The following is a 17,565-nucleotide window of genomic DNA, read 5'->3' as shown; positions in this document are numbered from 1 at the left end:
CATTAAAAATCTACAGTTTCACAGAACTTCTAATATTGATATGATGATGTGGCTATATAAATTTGTAGTTGTCATTCATCAAAATTTTCTGCATCCTCACGTTAAGAGGACCTCAAAGCAGAGAATGATGGTTGTCTGTAGAATAAACATATTCTCCCTGGGTGTACTGAGACAATTATCAAGGGAAGTATGCTATCAAAAATAGGAACTTGGACTCCAAGGACAGAAGCTCATTTATTCTTCATTCATTCATTCATTCATTCATTCATTCATTCATTCATTCATTTATTCACTCACCCAGCAAATATGTTTTGAGTACCTACTGTGTATCAGGTATATGTCCTGATGATATAGAAATCAACAAGATGAACAAGATCCCTGCTATCTTAGAGTTTGAATTATGGTGGGGGAAGACAATAAACTAATAAGCAAAAAAATGGAAAAGATAACTTTTGATAGTGTTGGGTGGTTAAAATCAGTATGTGATGCAGAAGTCTGGGAGTTAATGTTCAGGCTACTTTCAAAGGGATAGGCGGGGAATGCTTCTCTGGGAAGGAATGTTGGAGCTAAGACCTGAACAGTGGCGAGGACCCAGTCACATGAAGATCCAAGGTGATGCTCACGTGGAGCTTTTGAAAATAACAGATGGTGGGCCCTATCTCCAGAGGTTCTAGTGTAATTGATCTGGAGAGGAAACCCAAGGGTATCTTAATAGGTACCCAGGGTTGCCAACCATGTACGTAGACTAGAAGAAGAACTTACTAGATAGAATAGCATGTGCAAAGTCTCTGAGGTAGGGAAGGGCTAGGAGTGTTCCCAAAGCAGAAAGCTAAGTGTGGCTGGAAGGGAATGGCTGAGGCAGAGAGAGGTTAAGAGAATTGGAGGCGGCAGGGATTATACTGGCTATTGGTAAGCTTGCCATGGCTTTAGAACTGGACCCCTGAAGTACAGAGGAAAAAAGGGTTCCTGGCTACACGCAGAGGAGGGTATTATTCTGAAGGCAGCCAGGGAGGCAGGATGGATGATAGGGAGTGAAATGTGTCCCTGGGACACATTTCACTTCTTCAGTGTCATCAAACAGCAAACTAATCTTAACTGCAGAATTTCTCTGGTGATCAGTTGCCTGTTTTCCTGGGGTGATCAATCTATGAAAAGTTTCCAAATTGTGTTAAAACTGCCAGTTTTTCAGCAAACAGCACAGAGCATACTTTCCAGGGAGAGAAGTTCAATAATTAAAATGAGTCAGCACTGAAGGACTGGAGGGCGGTTTGATCTAGTTCAGCAGCCGACATTTTCTTAGCAGAAAAATGCAATATCCATAATACATTATTTTGCGCCGAACAGAAGTCAACTAGAACAGAATTATCTCAGGAGAGACCATGGAAGCTTGCCAGAAAATCATTTGGAAAGCAACAGGAAACTGGGTCTTCAAAAGCTGAAGTTGGGGAGTAGTCTTGGAGGCCACCGTCTCAGGTACCTGCAGGTCGGAGACACTCCCCAGAGCTGTCCCGACATGCCTCTCTCCTGCTCTGGGGGGACTCCCAAAGGGCACACAAACACAACCCCCAGGCTGTCTGAACACCTGGGGTTCTGAAGCCTGGCTCCCATCCTCACCACCAGCAGAAAGATCTCTTCGATGTGGAGCAGCTCTTATCCTAGGGGGCAGGTTTGCATTTGCTTGGGGTGTTACTGCAGGAGGTGGGGGGTTGGGGTGATTTTTTGTTTTTCTGAGACAAGGAGAGGTGTTGAAAGAGAAAAGCGCTTTCTCTGGATGGCCTGTGTCCCCGCAAGCATCCCCCCACTGAGCTTCCATGATGAGTGAAATCTGCCAAACCTGAAAGTGGCTTGGCTTGAAGTCCAAGCCCTGGTGAGAGGTTACAGGAGTCTCCTCCTTACGCCTGCTGCAGTCTCCCTTCCCGGGGCTGGCTCTTCAACTTCAAAGAAAACAGAAATTGGCTCCATTCTGTCCTCCTGAAGTTCATGCAATTATGGGCCCAAATAAATTTGTGTTAGATTATGCCAAAGACTAAACAACATTTTGCTTTATTTTTTATTTTTTGCTTCACTGACAATAGTCCAAGAGAGGAAGCCTTCAATTAGAGTAGCAGAAAATACTGATTAGAATCAATCAACACCTCTAGAAGTTTAAACACTTAAGTTAATTAAATGGTTCAGTAAACTTGAAGCAAAACTTGAAAACAGAAATTGCAATGTATAAAAGGATGCTTAGATTTTTTAAAAAACAGATAATTATCCAACAAGCTCAACATCAACCTCACCAAAAGCTCTGTGGAAATGATCAGGCAGTGCATTAATTTTCATTGTAGCTCACACTTATGTTAACATCAATACTCAAAAGTAAAACTCATCATTCCTACCAGGGGGTGTGATGTTCTCAAAAAGAACTGGTTTAGACATAGACTATTGGGAAATTGGTAATGGCCATGTGGTTTTTGAAAAGTCCTGAATATTATAAGAGACCACTGTTCCCCCACCTTCAATATAAGTAAAACCACGCAAATGCAACTAGGTCTTGCTGATTTTGTTTAATTTAGAAGAAGGCCCAAACAGAATGCGTGAACATGGCATGCATATTATTTACAAAGACCTATATTTTGTAAACTCTTCTGCTACAAAATGAAGTCAAACTAGGTGTCTTTGGTTGGGTTCCCTTAGAAAGAGCCTGAGATGGGGAGTCTAGTGATTTATTGAGGATGTGTTCCTCAGACAAGGTGGGGTGGGAGAGCAGGACAAAGCAGAAGCAAAGATCTAAGTAAGGATGTTGACTCAGATGGAGATCATTACAGTCTGAGTCCTTAAGGAAGTGTTGGACTGTGGATTACACAGCAAAATTAATACCACCTAAGTCAAGGAGGTCAGCTCTTTATGCCCTTGTCCTGTATATATCAGTCACTGACTACTATGGGCTTCTGTTGGAGATGGGTGGGAGTGGTGGGGTGTGGTCTCGTGGGCAATAGTGGTGGGGTGTGGTCTTGTGGGCAGTGTGGTCTCCCAGGAAAAGGGGCAGCTGTCAGATGTGATATGACAAAGCACATCCACTGGGGTACGGACAAAGTGGCTACCAGATGGGATCTGGGCAGGGGGTCTACTCTACTGGACCAAGGAACTTCTACCTCATAGAAATCACTGGGTGATCTTAGGTAAGGGCAGGGCTGAAAGTTACCTTTGATGGAGAAGCCCATTCTGAAGTGTGAGCTGCATCAAGATACTGTCTTGTTCACCTTTGAGCATATTAATGAGTCAGTACACTAAATGAATGATGAACAGATCGCTTATAGCATCAACTGGAGATGGAGCAGTTTTCATGCCCTTTCCGGATATTTCACAAACACCCACGGAGATAAAACAATAATATGCTACTTGAGGTTCAGTCTTACAAGGATACATAGGTTGGAGCCCTACTGTAGCTTGTCACTGGGTATGTGGTTTTGGACCTCAGTTGTCAAATCTTTAAAATACAGTACAACTTCACAGGGCTCCCACGGGGCTTAAGAGAAATGGCACATGGAAATATTTAATAATTTGGCTTTTTCTCACAAAATGCTGTCCTTTGGTGGAGAGCCCAGAGTGAAGGAATAGAGATACCTAAAGCTAAAGCACTGGAAGACTTTAATAATAAAAATTTAATGTATTAACATAACACAACATTGGAACCATGCTCTAAGTCAATAGGCACCATGAATTGATATTCATCCGCAGAACACACTTTTAGGAATGAAGCTACTAGATAAAGAGAGGTAGACCTAGAGCAAACATCTCATTGTTTTATTTCCCAAACTCGTTTGCATCTCAGGTTCTGAACTCTTTTTGACTAGAGAAATTGAAAGTTGTAAGTAAAACATGGGTTTCCCATGTTTGGCCATTTGCAAGTGCACAACACTTACTACTCCTTCTCAGACTATGTGATGTGACTTATTTTTTGGGTTGCCAAACACTGCCTACAGTCAAGAAAGCAGAGGAAAAGTGAGTGGGCTTGTCAGGATAGGGCATGGTAATGTAGGCACTCTGTGCCCTTGTATGCCAGCTGTCTGGTGACCTATCTTTCCCTCCACAGACTCTTCTTTCCGGCCCCTGCTGGACAACTGTTTATGGGTCCAGAATGGGGGTCACAGAGACTCATCCAAACAATAAATCAGAGATCATATTTTCATTATTTGGGACCATGAAGACTTCAGTTGTGCAACTGAGTGACTTCTTGAGAGTTTTTCCTATTTTAGAGTTCCTGAAGAATTGGGAGCTGCTACTCAACATTGACCTTTCCTCACACTCATTGAATGGTCTGAACATTGTTCTCCTCATTGACTAAGGGACAGGACTAATGGCTGGACTTCAAGTACAGTCAGAAGGATGAATGGCTGGCCATTTCTTGACTTGATCATGATAATGAGAGAATAGCTGTTTAACAGGCAGGTGTAAAAGGACTATTAGAATCCTGCATTGACTGAACCCATCAAAGACATCCACCAAACATGAATCCATCAAAGATGGGGACAAGGTGGGGCCCCTGAAGACACTGGTTACGGTAAGTCATATGAGAAGAGTAGGATCTGAAAGAATATGAGTTTCAGTTTTGTATCTTTTTCTGACTATGGCTTCCTAGCTATATCACTTAAGCCTAGAACCAAAGGCAAGATTCCCTGACCACTAGACTTACTCAGACTAGAGCAAAAGATGGAGTATAGGCAATGAGCATTCATTGTTTTCCTGCCCAGTATCTATCTATTCCCCATTCTCTTGATAATAGCATCCTTCCTTTCCTTTGGAGAATGCCCCTACCTCACTCTATATGGCCATTGGGGAAATGCCAATCCTGGTACCCTGCTCCAGGGTGGGTCCATGACTGCACAATTTAAGCCAGATTTAATATCCTGGGAATTTGAATTATAAGTGGAGTGAAATATGGATGGAAGATGATTGACTATTTGATGGCAGTACTCAGAGTCAGTCTGTAATCCTTGGTGCTGATCTGATGTTCCTGACCTTCTTGAGGCCCTTGAGTCTATGAGATACCTGGTATCGCTTAAAAAATTAAATTTAATCCTTGAATTAGTTTGAATGGCTTTTCTGTTGCTTATATCAAGGAACATCGAGTGCTCCAGTATAGAGGGCCATAGTGTTCCTAAGGAGAGAAATGTCAGTGTCTCTTTCTCCGTGTCTCTTGCTCTCACGGCATATGTATGTACATGCGATAGTGTGAGCACTGACAATAGTCAGTTAGGCCTCAGTGAACTTTACTCCAGGCCTCTTGTCAGTCTGAGAGGTGAGGTGTGATACTATGTTTTACTATCCATCTCTGTCTTAAAGAGGCATAGTCTCTTGGTGGAAAGAGTACAGAGTTTTGCAATCAAAGAAAACTGGCTTTGACTGCCAGTTCCACCATTTGTAATTCCTGTAACCCTGGGCAAACCTGGGTTCTATACCCTTTTACTTTCCCCACCTGTAAAATAGGGACAATAATGCTATCTTTTCACAGGTTGTGTGAGAATTAAATAAGACACTGTATACAAATGACCAAGTATTGTGACTTTCACTAGAACGTAATTCCCTTCTGCCCTTGGAGCTCTCTGGGAGGTGGGTTGGGATCTTTATCACCATGGTTATTTTGCAATGGTGGGCTTTCTTAGGACACCTGATGAGGCCACACTCAGCGGAACGAGTTAGAGACCCTTTGTGGTTTCAGACATGGGAGATATGACTGAAAGGGTGATATGGACCCTTGTTAAATGATGATGGGAGAAGCTCAATTTAGATGTAAGCAAGAGTGTGCTCAGGTGGAGAGAGAAGTCTACAGATGGAAGAAATCTGCAGACAGCATATTTTCGTCTATATCTATGTGGGACAGTTTCAGTTAGGGGCCTGAGAAGGGGCAGGGAGGAATGAGGACTCATGGGTCCTTTTCCACACGTGTTATCCTGGCAACATAGATGCTTGATATCCAGCGAGTACAAAATAGCAAAGCCTATCAGCACAGTGCCCTTCCCTCAAGGTCCCACTATTTCATGAGTGAATTGTAGGGTAAAGAACAAAGTAATGGCGGGGGTATAAAACAAGTTTTTTGAGGGGTGGAGTTTCCCAGTAATTGCATCGAGAATTTTGTTTTTGTTTTCCTGAATCAATTTATACTGCACACAACAATGTAAAATGGCCACTATTTTCTTTCCCTGCTCCCCTCCTGAGGACAGGCCCCCCCGAGCCACCTCACTTGGGGGTTCTCCCTCCAGATGTGTTCCAGCAAATGAGGCCAAGTGACACATTACAACCCCTTCAATCATTTTCAGAGGAATCTGGTTGGGGTGGGGAAGTCGCCAAATTAGGGAAATGGATTAGTGTATTTGGGGGAGAAGAAATGCACAAGGGGTAAGAAACTACCTTCAAGAAAAGAATGTTCTAAAATGTTCACAGTTCCCTCTTTTGCCTCAAAAAGTGACATTTATTCAGAGATTAAAAAAAGAAAGAAAGAAAGAAAGAAAAGCCAGGATGTTCATTCCTTGGCTCCCTTCCCTGTCCCTCCTAACATCCCTCAATCCTCCAGGATTGATCCCAGGCTGGAGTAAGTAGCAGCGCTGCCCCCTCGGGTGATGTCAGCATTGTGGCTCTAAGTACTGCCTCAGCACTTAGCTAAATGGACTTCACTTTGCCGCTCTCAGCTGAGCTTCCCTCCATATTATCTGGTGGGGGCGTTAGTCAAGCATATGCTTGCCTCCCCCACTGAATTGTAGGCACCCGTAAATGCTGCATTGAATCCTTTCCCTTACAGATCCTTCAATCTGAAAGCCTACTACTGAAAAATTTGGTTTGCATTCAACAGAAGGACCCGACATTCACCAGTTTCATGGTAGTACCTGCATTTGTTCAGCAAGTTTATGGTCTCTGGGGCTTTGGCTATGTAGGCAAGAGGATCTTAAGTACAGTGGGGACGTAGAGAAATGAATTAGAGTATTCTTTGTGCAATCTGTGAAATAGGTTGCTACTGTCTTTGGAAACCCACTTCTTCGAGGTAGTTTTCTGTACCTCCTTTTACACCACAGCATCTGTAAACTATAAGCCGTGGGCATTTCCAAAAATGGTCACATCTTTTCCTCTGACCTTACTCTAGTCCCTCACTCCCTCCTGAGATCTCATCTGAGCCTACCACACATTGGCATGGGTGCAAAAGTACATTATAGAGAAGAGGAATTCGACGAATCATAAAATCTCATACGGTACTGGAGAAAGTCCAGGATAAATGGGCTTTGAATAAAATAAATGCCACCAAACCCCCCACATAAATGATGCATGGCATTGCCTGCAAACTGAGGCATGAAGGCATGAAAATTTAAACTCCCAGATGGCTCCCCCTCTGTTTCTTTTCAGCTTGCCTTCACAAAACTACATCACTCACTGTTGAACTTAGGTGACACCTGAACTCAGCCTATCACCGAAAAGCCGCCTGGGAAGTCGAGTCATTGGGGATTTGAAGGCAAGATCCATGTTGTATTTGCCCCTGTAGTCCCAGCACCTAATATAGGATTGGGACACGGTCAGGCTCAGTAAGTGTTGCCTGCATGTTTCTAAATGGGGAAGAGAGCTGTCTCTAAGAGGGGTTAAGACCCATCAGCAGATGTCTTTCCTTCATGATTTAAGGGGTTGAGTATGAGCAGATGGGGATAAACCTCGTGTTTCCAGCCTTAAAGGAGGCAGTGGGCTTTGGGACCAGACAGGCTGGACTTTGCTTCTCAGCTCTGAAATATAATAGGCATCTAAAGGCATCTAAACTCTGAACCCTTGGTTTATCCACCACTGAGATGGTAATAATAATAATAGTAACAGCTCTAATATTAATAATAATAATTATTATAACCAATTACACCTTCAAAGCATTATTTCGAAGACTGAGCTAATTACGCACGCGGAGGGACCAGGACCCAAGAGATACCCTATGAATGCTTGCTCTTGCTTGTGACTTCCCCAAACCCTTCGCTGATTTGGCCTGATTCCACCAGTCCCACTTGTTGCTCCAATATCAAGGTCTATTCCAACCATGGGGATGTGTGACATTTTACTCCTAACAAGCATCTTTCAATAGGACAGATGTGGGTGTCCTTTTAATCCAGGTCTATTTTGTACGATTTGAAAATGAAGTTGAAGAAATGAGGAAGAGGGACATCCTTCATAGTCACAGTTTGTCTCAGTGACTCTGCTAACCTTTAGGCCCTGGGATGTCTTTAGGGTTTCCCATCTCCTGGCTCCCTTACCAAAATTAGTGTGCCATGGACTTTCATACATTCTCTTATGTGACATTCATATTAGCCCTGGGAGGAAGTCTGGACTAGACAAATTATCACTATTTTCCAAATGAGAAAATGGAATCTCAGAAAGACTTGTAATAAAAGAATCAAAGCCTATTAAAGCTAGAGGGTGTCTTGGAGATCACATGGAACAATCCCGTCATTCTCTGATTGGAAAATGAAGCTTGGATCAGGAAGTGACTTGGCCTGAGGCTACATGGTCATTGGTAGAGCTGGGACTGAAACCCATTTGTCTTGATTCTTAGTTTGGTACTTTCCTCTTGGTTACACCTGTTAGGTCTCAAATGCAGATTTTTTTTTTTTTTTTTAACAATAAATCTAGTGCTTAACCCCTAATACCACCATCTAAGAGATAGGCTTTTCCTGAAGTTAGTTCCCCTCCTGTTGAGACAAAGAGTGGCTAGTTGATTGAAAAAATATGATTCGACCGACAATACCAACTCAGCTTTGAAGATGCTGTCTGGTTCTCACTTTTAGGACCGGGAACCAATGGGAAAGGAGCCCATCAGCCAGCCTGGCGGAAGGAGAATGCTGGGGAGGAATCACGGCTGGGCATTTATTTATTCAAGCTATCCGAGAGCATGTCATTGGTGCTAGAACCTGAACTATGACAGGGTAATCGGGATTACTGAAAAATTTGTGCCGAATGTCCAGTCTAGAGGGTGAGGCTCCGGATAAAATTGGAGGCTAAGTCATGAAGTGGATGCTGAGAGGTTCAAGAACAGGATGGATTCAGTATGAACAGTGGTTCAAAACCAAGGATGTGAATGGCCGCTGAGTGTTATCAGTGCCTGGGACGTGGTGTGGGGACAAGCACGCTGCCTGGAGGTACCGGCAGGACTGGACACATCCACTGAGCAATCCTGTGTGTGTCGTCTATGGGAAAGACACACATTTCAGGCAATTAACCAGTCATAATCTTAAAGAATTACATACATATAAAGTGATTACATATATATATATATATATATATATATATATATATATATATATATATATATTTAGGTCTCTGGGGAAGGTTTTTGAAACTCAGTTCATCTTCCCATTGATGTGAGAGAAGCCGAATCAGACTGAAATCTTTTTTTTAACCTACTTGCCATTCATATGGGGTGCTTGCTGACCCTTTTATCTTTGCTGAAATCAGAATCCTTTATGTCTGATGAGTGTGCTAGGGCAATGCTATTTGGGCTTCAGCGTGAGGCTGTTTCTCCCCCCTCTGTCCCCTTCCCCCATCTGTCTTCACATTTCTGAGTACAGATAAAAAGCCTGGCACTCATTAGCTGAGCACCGCTGTAGCCAGCCAGCCAGCGTTTACTCGTGCCCACGGGGCACACGGCATTGCCCTGGGCACCTGTGTGAGCAGCCGACGGCCCCGCCATCCTCTGCCCTCAATCCCGGCTCCCAACAGGGCTGTGGGGCTGTGTGGGCCTGGCACACAGCAGGGGCAGGCAGACAGGCCTGGCGAATAGTAATCAGGACTATGAGGGGGCCTGGGAGTTTTGGAATTTTGAGGGCTCCGTGGTAGGAATTCAGAACTGTGAATGATTTTGTAAACAGCCATTCGAAATGACAGGAAGAGCATCCAGAAGTGCAGTTTCCAACGATGCCCTGACAGAGTAGCAGGGACCCCCACTGCCATGCATTCTGTAACATACAATATGATAGGAAAGAATATTGTCACAATAAAGGACACCCCTAGGTCGGGAGATGTGTTGAGACTATCTGGGCCTGCCCGCTTATTTTCTACTTAAGGAAACTGTTTTCTGTTTACATACTTAGGAAGGTCTAGTTGGGGTACGTCCTCTTAAATAACACGAACATTGGGAATGAGTTTTTCTGGTAAATACTGGCCAATGCCAACAGAAGTGTAGGATGGGCTAAGATCCTCAACTTTTGGATGAGGTCAAAGAGGCCCCACTACTTCCGAATGAAATGCTGTCTCTGTCTTTGCCTAATAAAATTTCACTCACCCCAAACTGGGGAAATCAAAAACAGTTTGGTTTTGGGGGGGGAGGGCTGTGGGCCACTTTTTCCTTTCTTTTGTTTTCTCAGAATATTATTATGATGGTTGTGTAATGCAGAAAAACAGTGACCTGCTCTCTCAGGGAATGAGTCAGCAATTGAAAATGCAATGGAAGAGAGAATATTTCCTTTCCTGGTTTGGGAATGAAAGTAAAGTATGCCTATCCCTGATGACCTGGGGAAAATTCTAACTCCTCCATGGAAGTCCTCTCTTAAATATCTCTGTGCCTCCCCAAGGCCCAGCACACTGGTGGGAGCCCAGTGGTCATTCAGCGAATCCTTGCTGAAGATGAAGGGCATAGTAATAGGTAGTGATAATGATGACAATTTCTACTGTTGAGTGTCTACCAGGAGCCAGCACGGGTGGGAAGCTGGCAAGGGAGGAGTGACATCCCAGTCTTCAAATGGTCAGGCTGAGACTCACAGAGACGAAGTGGCTTATCAATGCCACATAGTAAGTGGCAGGATTGGAACTTGATTTGCTGGACTCCAAAGGCCCTGCCCCGGCATGGGGGGTAGCTCTTGGCAGCATCCCGTGGGACCAAATGCATGTTAGTGTGGCTGGCCAGGGTGCTCCTCTCGATTCCCACCTGGACAGGACAAAGATTTATGAGCATTCCAGAATCCCTCTGAAAACAGCTTCTGAATAACCCACCTAAGAAAGGACCAGTAAATCAGCCTAGTTTCTTGGGTTTCCCATGGCTCTAGCTTGAACTTTAATAGAATGCACATCTCCTCTTTCTAGTTTCACTAAATGTCAAGGTTTCATCAGCACGAGCCATGCTTTTCAGGGAGGGAAGTGTGCACTGCTGCCCAGCATACCAGCAAGAGGATGGAGTGCTTTCCCAGTAACCAGCTCAGTGTCAAGGCCAGTAGGGCAGTCCTCCTGCTATGTCGGTAGCAAGTGGGAGCAGGTGCATGGGAGGTAGCCCAGAGCCGCTTGCTGGCTGATTAGGGGAAGGATGATTATTGGTTTCTCTCTCCTTCCCTAGCATCAAAGAGGGTATGTTTGCTCATTGACAGGATTCTTTTTCTCTTGTGATTTCTCTTTTTTTTCTATATTCATCCAGGATATCTGTCCCCCGGGTTTGAGTAGAAGGCAGATGCTGATGGCCAGTCTTTATTCATGTATTCATTTATTCATTCATTCGTTCATTCATTCATTATAGAATGCTTCTGCTGGGAATTACGTCCTTTGCTGGAGATAGAGAGATAAAGATCTTGAACCATCTTGGAGATGGAAAGACTCTTTAGCTGTAAAACAATGTGATGTGTAGTAGGGACACATTTACACATTCTATGGGAGCCCCAAGGCGCTTCCTGCTTGGGGCTGGTAACAGTGATGCTGGTGTGGCTGGGGGCACAGAGAAATCTTCAGAAATCAGGTGCACTTCTGAACAGGGTCTTGAGGGAGAAGTGGGATTTGGTAGGCAGACATACAGGGCAGGAGGGTCAGTTGTCCTAACCAGAGGACCTGCCCCTATGAAGGCTGGAGATGTCAATGAACATGTAGGTTTTGAAGGAGTGACTGGAAATCTACTCTTCTGTTCCTGTTTATGTGAATATGATGCATCCTTAAGGTCCAGCATAAGTCCCACTTAAGTAAGAGGCTGACCTGACCTTGAACCACCCCAGGAGATACCCTGGCTTTCTTTTTTTTTTTTTAATTTTATTTTATTATGTTATGTTAGTCACCATACAATATATCATTAGTTTTTGATGTAGTGATCCACAAATCATTGTTTTCGTATAAAACCCAGTGCTCCATGTAGTACATGCCCTCCTCAATACCCATCATCGGGCTAACCATCCCCCCCCCCCCAAAGCCCTCAGTTTGTTTCTCAGAGTCCATAGTCTCTTGTGGTTCATCTCCCCCTCCGATTTCCCCCCTTCATTCTTCCCTTCCTTCTCCTAATGTCCTCCATGCTATTCCTTATGTTCCACAAATAAGTGAAACCATATGATAATTGACTTTCTCTGCTTGACTTATTTCACTCAGCATAATCTCCTCCAGTCCCATCCATGTTGATGTAAAAGGTGGGTATTCATCCTTTCTGATGGCTGAGTAATATTCCATTGTATATATGGACCACATCTTCTTTATCCATTCATCTGTTGAAGGGCATCTCGGCTCTTTCCACAGTTTGGCTATTGCGGACATTGCTGCTATGAACATTGGGGTGCATATGGCCCTTCTTTTAAAATAATTCCATAGAATTATTTGTCTACACTTAACCATCTAGTGTCTTGTGTTACTACATAGCTTTCCAATGCATGTCTATCGTCTTCCCTGAGCACTTTCTGGAGCTATTAGAAATATTTAATATGCACCTTGAATGACTCAGAAAAGGACTTACAGATTTTCCAGAGATCTGCCCCCATGGGACAGAGGAGAGGGCCCCCAAAATAAAATGGATTGTCCACATTTATGAAACCATTTGGTGGGATCAGAACCCAGGGCTGTTGATTCTCACGAAGTGGCCTCTCTGTTGCATCAGCTGCTCCCCTATTTGTTGAGTACAGGGGTGGGCGGTGGACAGATGGACGGATGAGTGGACACCATGGTGTGTGATGTTTATTAGCTGCAGCCTTGCCTGGGTGCTGCACACTCTTTAGCCACTTGCTAAGTCCCTGATGCCCCCACACTACCTGTGAGGAGGAGCATTTCTAGAAGCTGAGACTCCATCAATGGACTAACTTCCATAAGAGCCTTCTAATGACCCCTTTCACAGAGAAGCTGGCATTTAGGGGTGGCGGGAGGAGAGAAGGGGGCATAATCTCCTGCTTTCATTTTCAATTCTTCAGAAAGAAAGGTCTTCTCTAGTCTCTGGCAAGCGTTTTCAGAATGATACTCTCTGGGGTAAAAGGGGTATCCCACACATTCTTAATCAACACAGATTACTAAGATGTCACCAAGATGTTGATTTTTTTTTTTTTAACTTTTAAATGAAGTTTCTCTTGTCTCAGAACCTTTGAGTTGGAAAATATTTATGAACAGAGTTGGCTGCAGGTCAGGGATGCCCAGTGATGGTGTGGTCCCATAGCGTGGCTCCCAGGGGTCCTGAGCTAAGCTGTCACTTTCTGCAGCTATACCCCAGGAAGTGGGTGGTCTTTCTCCCTTTTTAAAAATCAAACTGGGATAATAAGAATATTCTTTTATATTTGTAAAGAGAGACTTGCGAAGCACTTTAATTGCTTCATGCATTTTTAAAGCTATCATTACTGAGCTGAGCGTCCATCGTATTGATTTATCAGATATTTATTGAGCTCTTATTACTATCCTAAACATTAGGGGCATAGCAGTGAAAAAGAAGACCAACAGTGTCCCTGATATTGCAGAGCTTGCCTTTCCTCCCAGACTTTTTATTTTGAAATTATCTTGTATTTATGTAAGCACTGTAAGAACAGTACAGGGAGTTTGTGTATGTTCTTCATCCACCTTCCCTTAGTGTTCCATGACTGTGGGACTTTTATCAAAACGAAGAAATTAACATCGGCACAACATTGTTAACTAAACTGGAGACTGTATTCAGCTTCCCCCAGTTTTTCACCACTGACCTTTTCTCAGGACCAATCTTAGATAGTTGTCCTTTCTCCTCACTCCCCTCCAGTCTCTGATAATTCTTCTGTCTTTCCTTGTTTTTCATGATCTGAGAGTTTTTGAAGGCTGCTTATCAGATATTTCATGGAAAGTCCCTCAGTTTGGGTCTGTCTGAGAACATATCCTGTATCTGTTCTGTTCCCCTGCTAGGACAGGGGATACCATTTCTGCTAAATCTCATGATTATACCGTGATAATGGGGTTTTGGATGCCATCACAAAGGTGGAGTACCCTTCTCGTCACTTCCGGGAGCAGCTGATATCCACATGGCATCCCCAGTAATGTTAACCTTCACTACTTGGTTCAGGCTTCTCCTCTGGAAAGCAAACATTTCCCCCCGCTTTCCATTTCTTTCTTTGGAAAGCAAGTCAGTAAGTCCTGCCCATGCTCCAGAGGGGAGGAATTAGCGGAGCTTGCTTTTTAATGAAGGGAGATAGAAGATATGCAAATACGTAGATACCTGGGGGAAATTATCAGTAAGTGATAAATGCTGAGCCAAGCATTAAAGCAGGCTGCTGTGACTATGAGTGACCACGTAGTTGGGGACAGTTGCGGCTGAGATCTGAGTAACAAGGAGTCAGACACGAAAAGGGCAGGGGGAAGAACGTTCCTGGGAAAGGACATGAACAAGCTTGGTATCATCAGACCACATCACTCTGCTCCAGTGACCCCCTTCTCACCCAGAGGGAAAGCCAAAGTCCTCACCTTGGCCCCCCAAACCTTCACGATCCACCTTCCACCATTCTGCCTCTGCCCTCATGGCCCTTCCACTCCACCTCACTGACCACCACCCTGTTTCCCAAATGCACCAGGCACAATCGTCCTTAGGCCTTGGCACTGGCTGCTTCCTCTGGGGAAATTCTCTTCTGGACCCTCTGCTCACGGTCGGCCCCCTCACCTTTCAGGTTGTGCTCCAATGTCATCTTTTCAGTGATGCCCACCTTGACCTTCTTATTAAAAAAGCAGTATGTACTCATTGCTGGTACTTCTGACTGTTTAACCTGCTCTCTTTTTCTGCATCACCTTTAACCTTGCAACACACATCCCCACATGCCCCAGACCCAGGGAGTGAGCAGGTAATCCCAACGCTAGGGGAACTCAAGCACTGGGTGAGAAGGAAGTCCCTTGTGTCTAATCAGGTCGCGGGCACTTTCTTTAGCTAACGAGGCCTGCGTGACAAGCCACTAGGCCTGCATGACTCCTTAATTTCCACCTCCTTAATGTATTTTTTTCCCTGACAGTTACCACTGCCAAGTTTGCCAGCAATGAACCCCCTCTCTCCCTGTTTTAGTCACTGCCTACAGTTCAGCAATAGTGAATCCTGTTGCTCCCTCTTCATTTGCTGGTGACTGAAGAGGCATCTGCATCATGTTCTCCACCAGCCTATGCATGAATAAGCTATTTTGGTGTAGAAACTGACATTTTGCGTGGAAGTTTCCAGTATTCCTGAAAGAAATAAAATCCAGGATTTTTTCGGTTTCCTTGACAGCCATCTTTTCGGTCCATCTCTTGCTCACCCAGCCAATATCCAACCCCCGCAGCCCTCTCTGGAGGCATTCCAGTGGGGTAGACAAGCTGACCTGTTTAACAGCCATGCAGCAATGGCAGAGAAGGGGTGCTCAGAAAGACCAGGAAAACAAACTAAGAACTGCAGCCGACGTATGTTCCTCTGCATCATACCATTTCTGCTAAATCTCATAAATCCTGGTTTTCTCTAATGATGGGGATATTGACGTGGCATTAATTTTCAGAAAACACAAAGTGTAGGCCAATGTGTGTGGCCAGAGAAGAGGAAGTAAGTCTCAGATAGACATCTCTCTGAAATGGCCAACAAATCAGGACAGAGGATAATCAGTGAGGCATAAGTTGGTGCCATTATTATTCCCATTTTACAGATGATGAAGCTGAGGCAGAGACCTGGGAAATAACTTGCTGAGGGCTAGCCCCAGCAGTAGAGGCAAGAGTTAAGTCTCGTGCTCATAACCCTCTGCCCGCGGCTCTGTGTATTCCCACCTCGAGCAGTGCCATCTCTTAGCGCAGAACTCGGTGAGAAACACTAAATATCTCCTTACTATAACAGAAACTCCTCAAGGACATGGATTGTTCATTATTCATATTAGAACCCAGAGGCTGGGAAAATTTTTCACACAGTAAAAACTCAAATACATGTCTATGAGGAATAAATATAATTCATTATACAGAGTTTTTGTGTTTTTCATTATTTTGAATTAGTCGTTCTTCTGTTTCCTTGATGAGGAACTTATTAAACACACCAATCAGACTTTGTCAAACCTTGTGGTGCAAGAATATTTTCTTCCTTGTTGGATTCTTTTTCTGAACTTGCTGGCCATTATTTCCTGGTAGAAATGTTTTGTAAATCTGGCCAGAAAATCGACAGGGTCTTGAGCAAGGTTAAGGGATTAACATGTATTTGCAGTGAAGCAAATCATACTATATAGCTAGGGATATAGTTGGTTTTGCAAATTTAACCCTGATCCCCAGCTCTTAACTCAAGCAAACATTCTTTTTTTTTTTCTGTTGAAAAAGAAATTGAATATATGCCAGTTGAAAAAAAATGCACCTTCAATATTAAAGGTCCACTATAAATGAACTTTTCTTTTAATTAAAACAAGCACCCAAATTAAATAATATAACCTGCAGTGTTGATCAAGCGCAGCCTCTGCCCAAGAAAGCTGTGTGTTTCGCACCTGTTGGCATTTTCCAGAACACTAATAACGAGAAAATTATCCCAATGGGGATATCCTGGACTTTGATATTCAAAAGGCTTTTGGAGAGCGTCCTATATCTGGGGCTCTTAAGAAATTAAGTCAACACATGGGACAGAATAATTCCTTGGGTTGTTTCAGTTCTGTGGAAGGGACAGAGATTAGATATAGTTGTCATAAACTACTCATCTGTGCCCAGATAAGATGGTCCCCGACTAAGGTGGGCTACAGGGAGCTCGGATGATCAGCCCCACTGGATGCCTCACTCGACAGGCTTAATACCAAGCAAGTGAAAGTGGTTCCAAGCCAATGAGTAATTGTGAACAATATAAACAATTCTTCCTCTTTTTGCTCCGAGTTCTGGAAACTGACAGGCAAGAGGTGAGAACACATGTAAAGGTCCACTGATTATTTTAGAAATGTTCCCTTTCGGTGGCTGGGAAGAGTCCTTATTTTAACTATTCTGTTCCAGTGTTAGACCACATCCCTCCTAAGTCTGTGTGGTTCTACCAGAGACAGCTCATCAGCCCACCCCTGGAGAAGACAACAGACAGAGAGGGAAGGGGCTGGAAACATTCTTGTCATCTCTGGGCCAGGCACAGTGCTAAGGCTCTTGATCTCACACTGCCTTGTTTTATCCCAACAACAAAGCCTCTGAGGTTGATATTGTTACTACCATTTTCCTCATTTTGGAAGAGCCCAAATATTTTTAAAGGGCACATAGCTAGCGGCGGAACTGGCATCTGAATGTGGGTTTGCTTGATGCCCTGGTAATTTCTTCCTAGGGGTGCTCCATGTAGAGAAATCACTTAAATTGTAATCAAAACACACAAAGCAAAATGGTTCAAGGGGAACCTGTAGTTTCTAGTAAAATACCCTACTAACCACAGGAGCATTTTACCTGGGA

The 17,565-nt window shown here is 43.9% G+C and overlaps 1 protein-coding gene across 1 annotated transcript in view; it reads right to left on the bottom strand.

The window, feature by feature from the left end:
- CA10 (carbonic anhydrase 10) overlaps nt 1-17,565 on the bottom strand; it is a 510,865-nt gene that overhangs the window by 72,051 nt on the left and 421,249 nt on the right. The gene's annotated exons all lie outside the window — the stretch shown is intronic.

Source organism: Mirounga angustirostris, unplaced genomic scaffold (assembly GCF_029215605.1).
Source record: "Mirounga angustirostris isolate CCGP_5_RB_7025 unplaced genomic scaffold, mMirAng1.0.hap1 SCAF_17, whole genome shotgun sequence".
Classification (NCBI taxonomy): domain Eukaryota; kingdom Metazoa; phylum Chordata; class Mammalia; order Carnivora; family Phocidae; genus Mirounga; species Mirounga angustirostris.
Note: the sequence above shows the minus strand (reverse complement) of the source record. Positions and strands in the feature narration are given on the sequence as shown.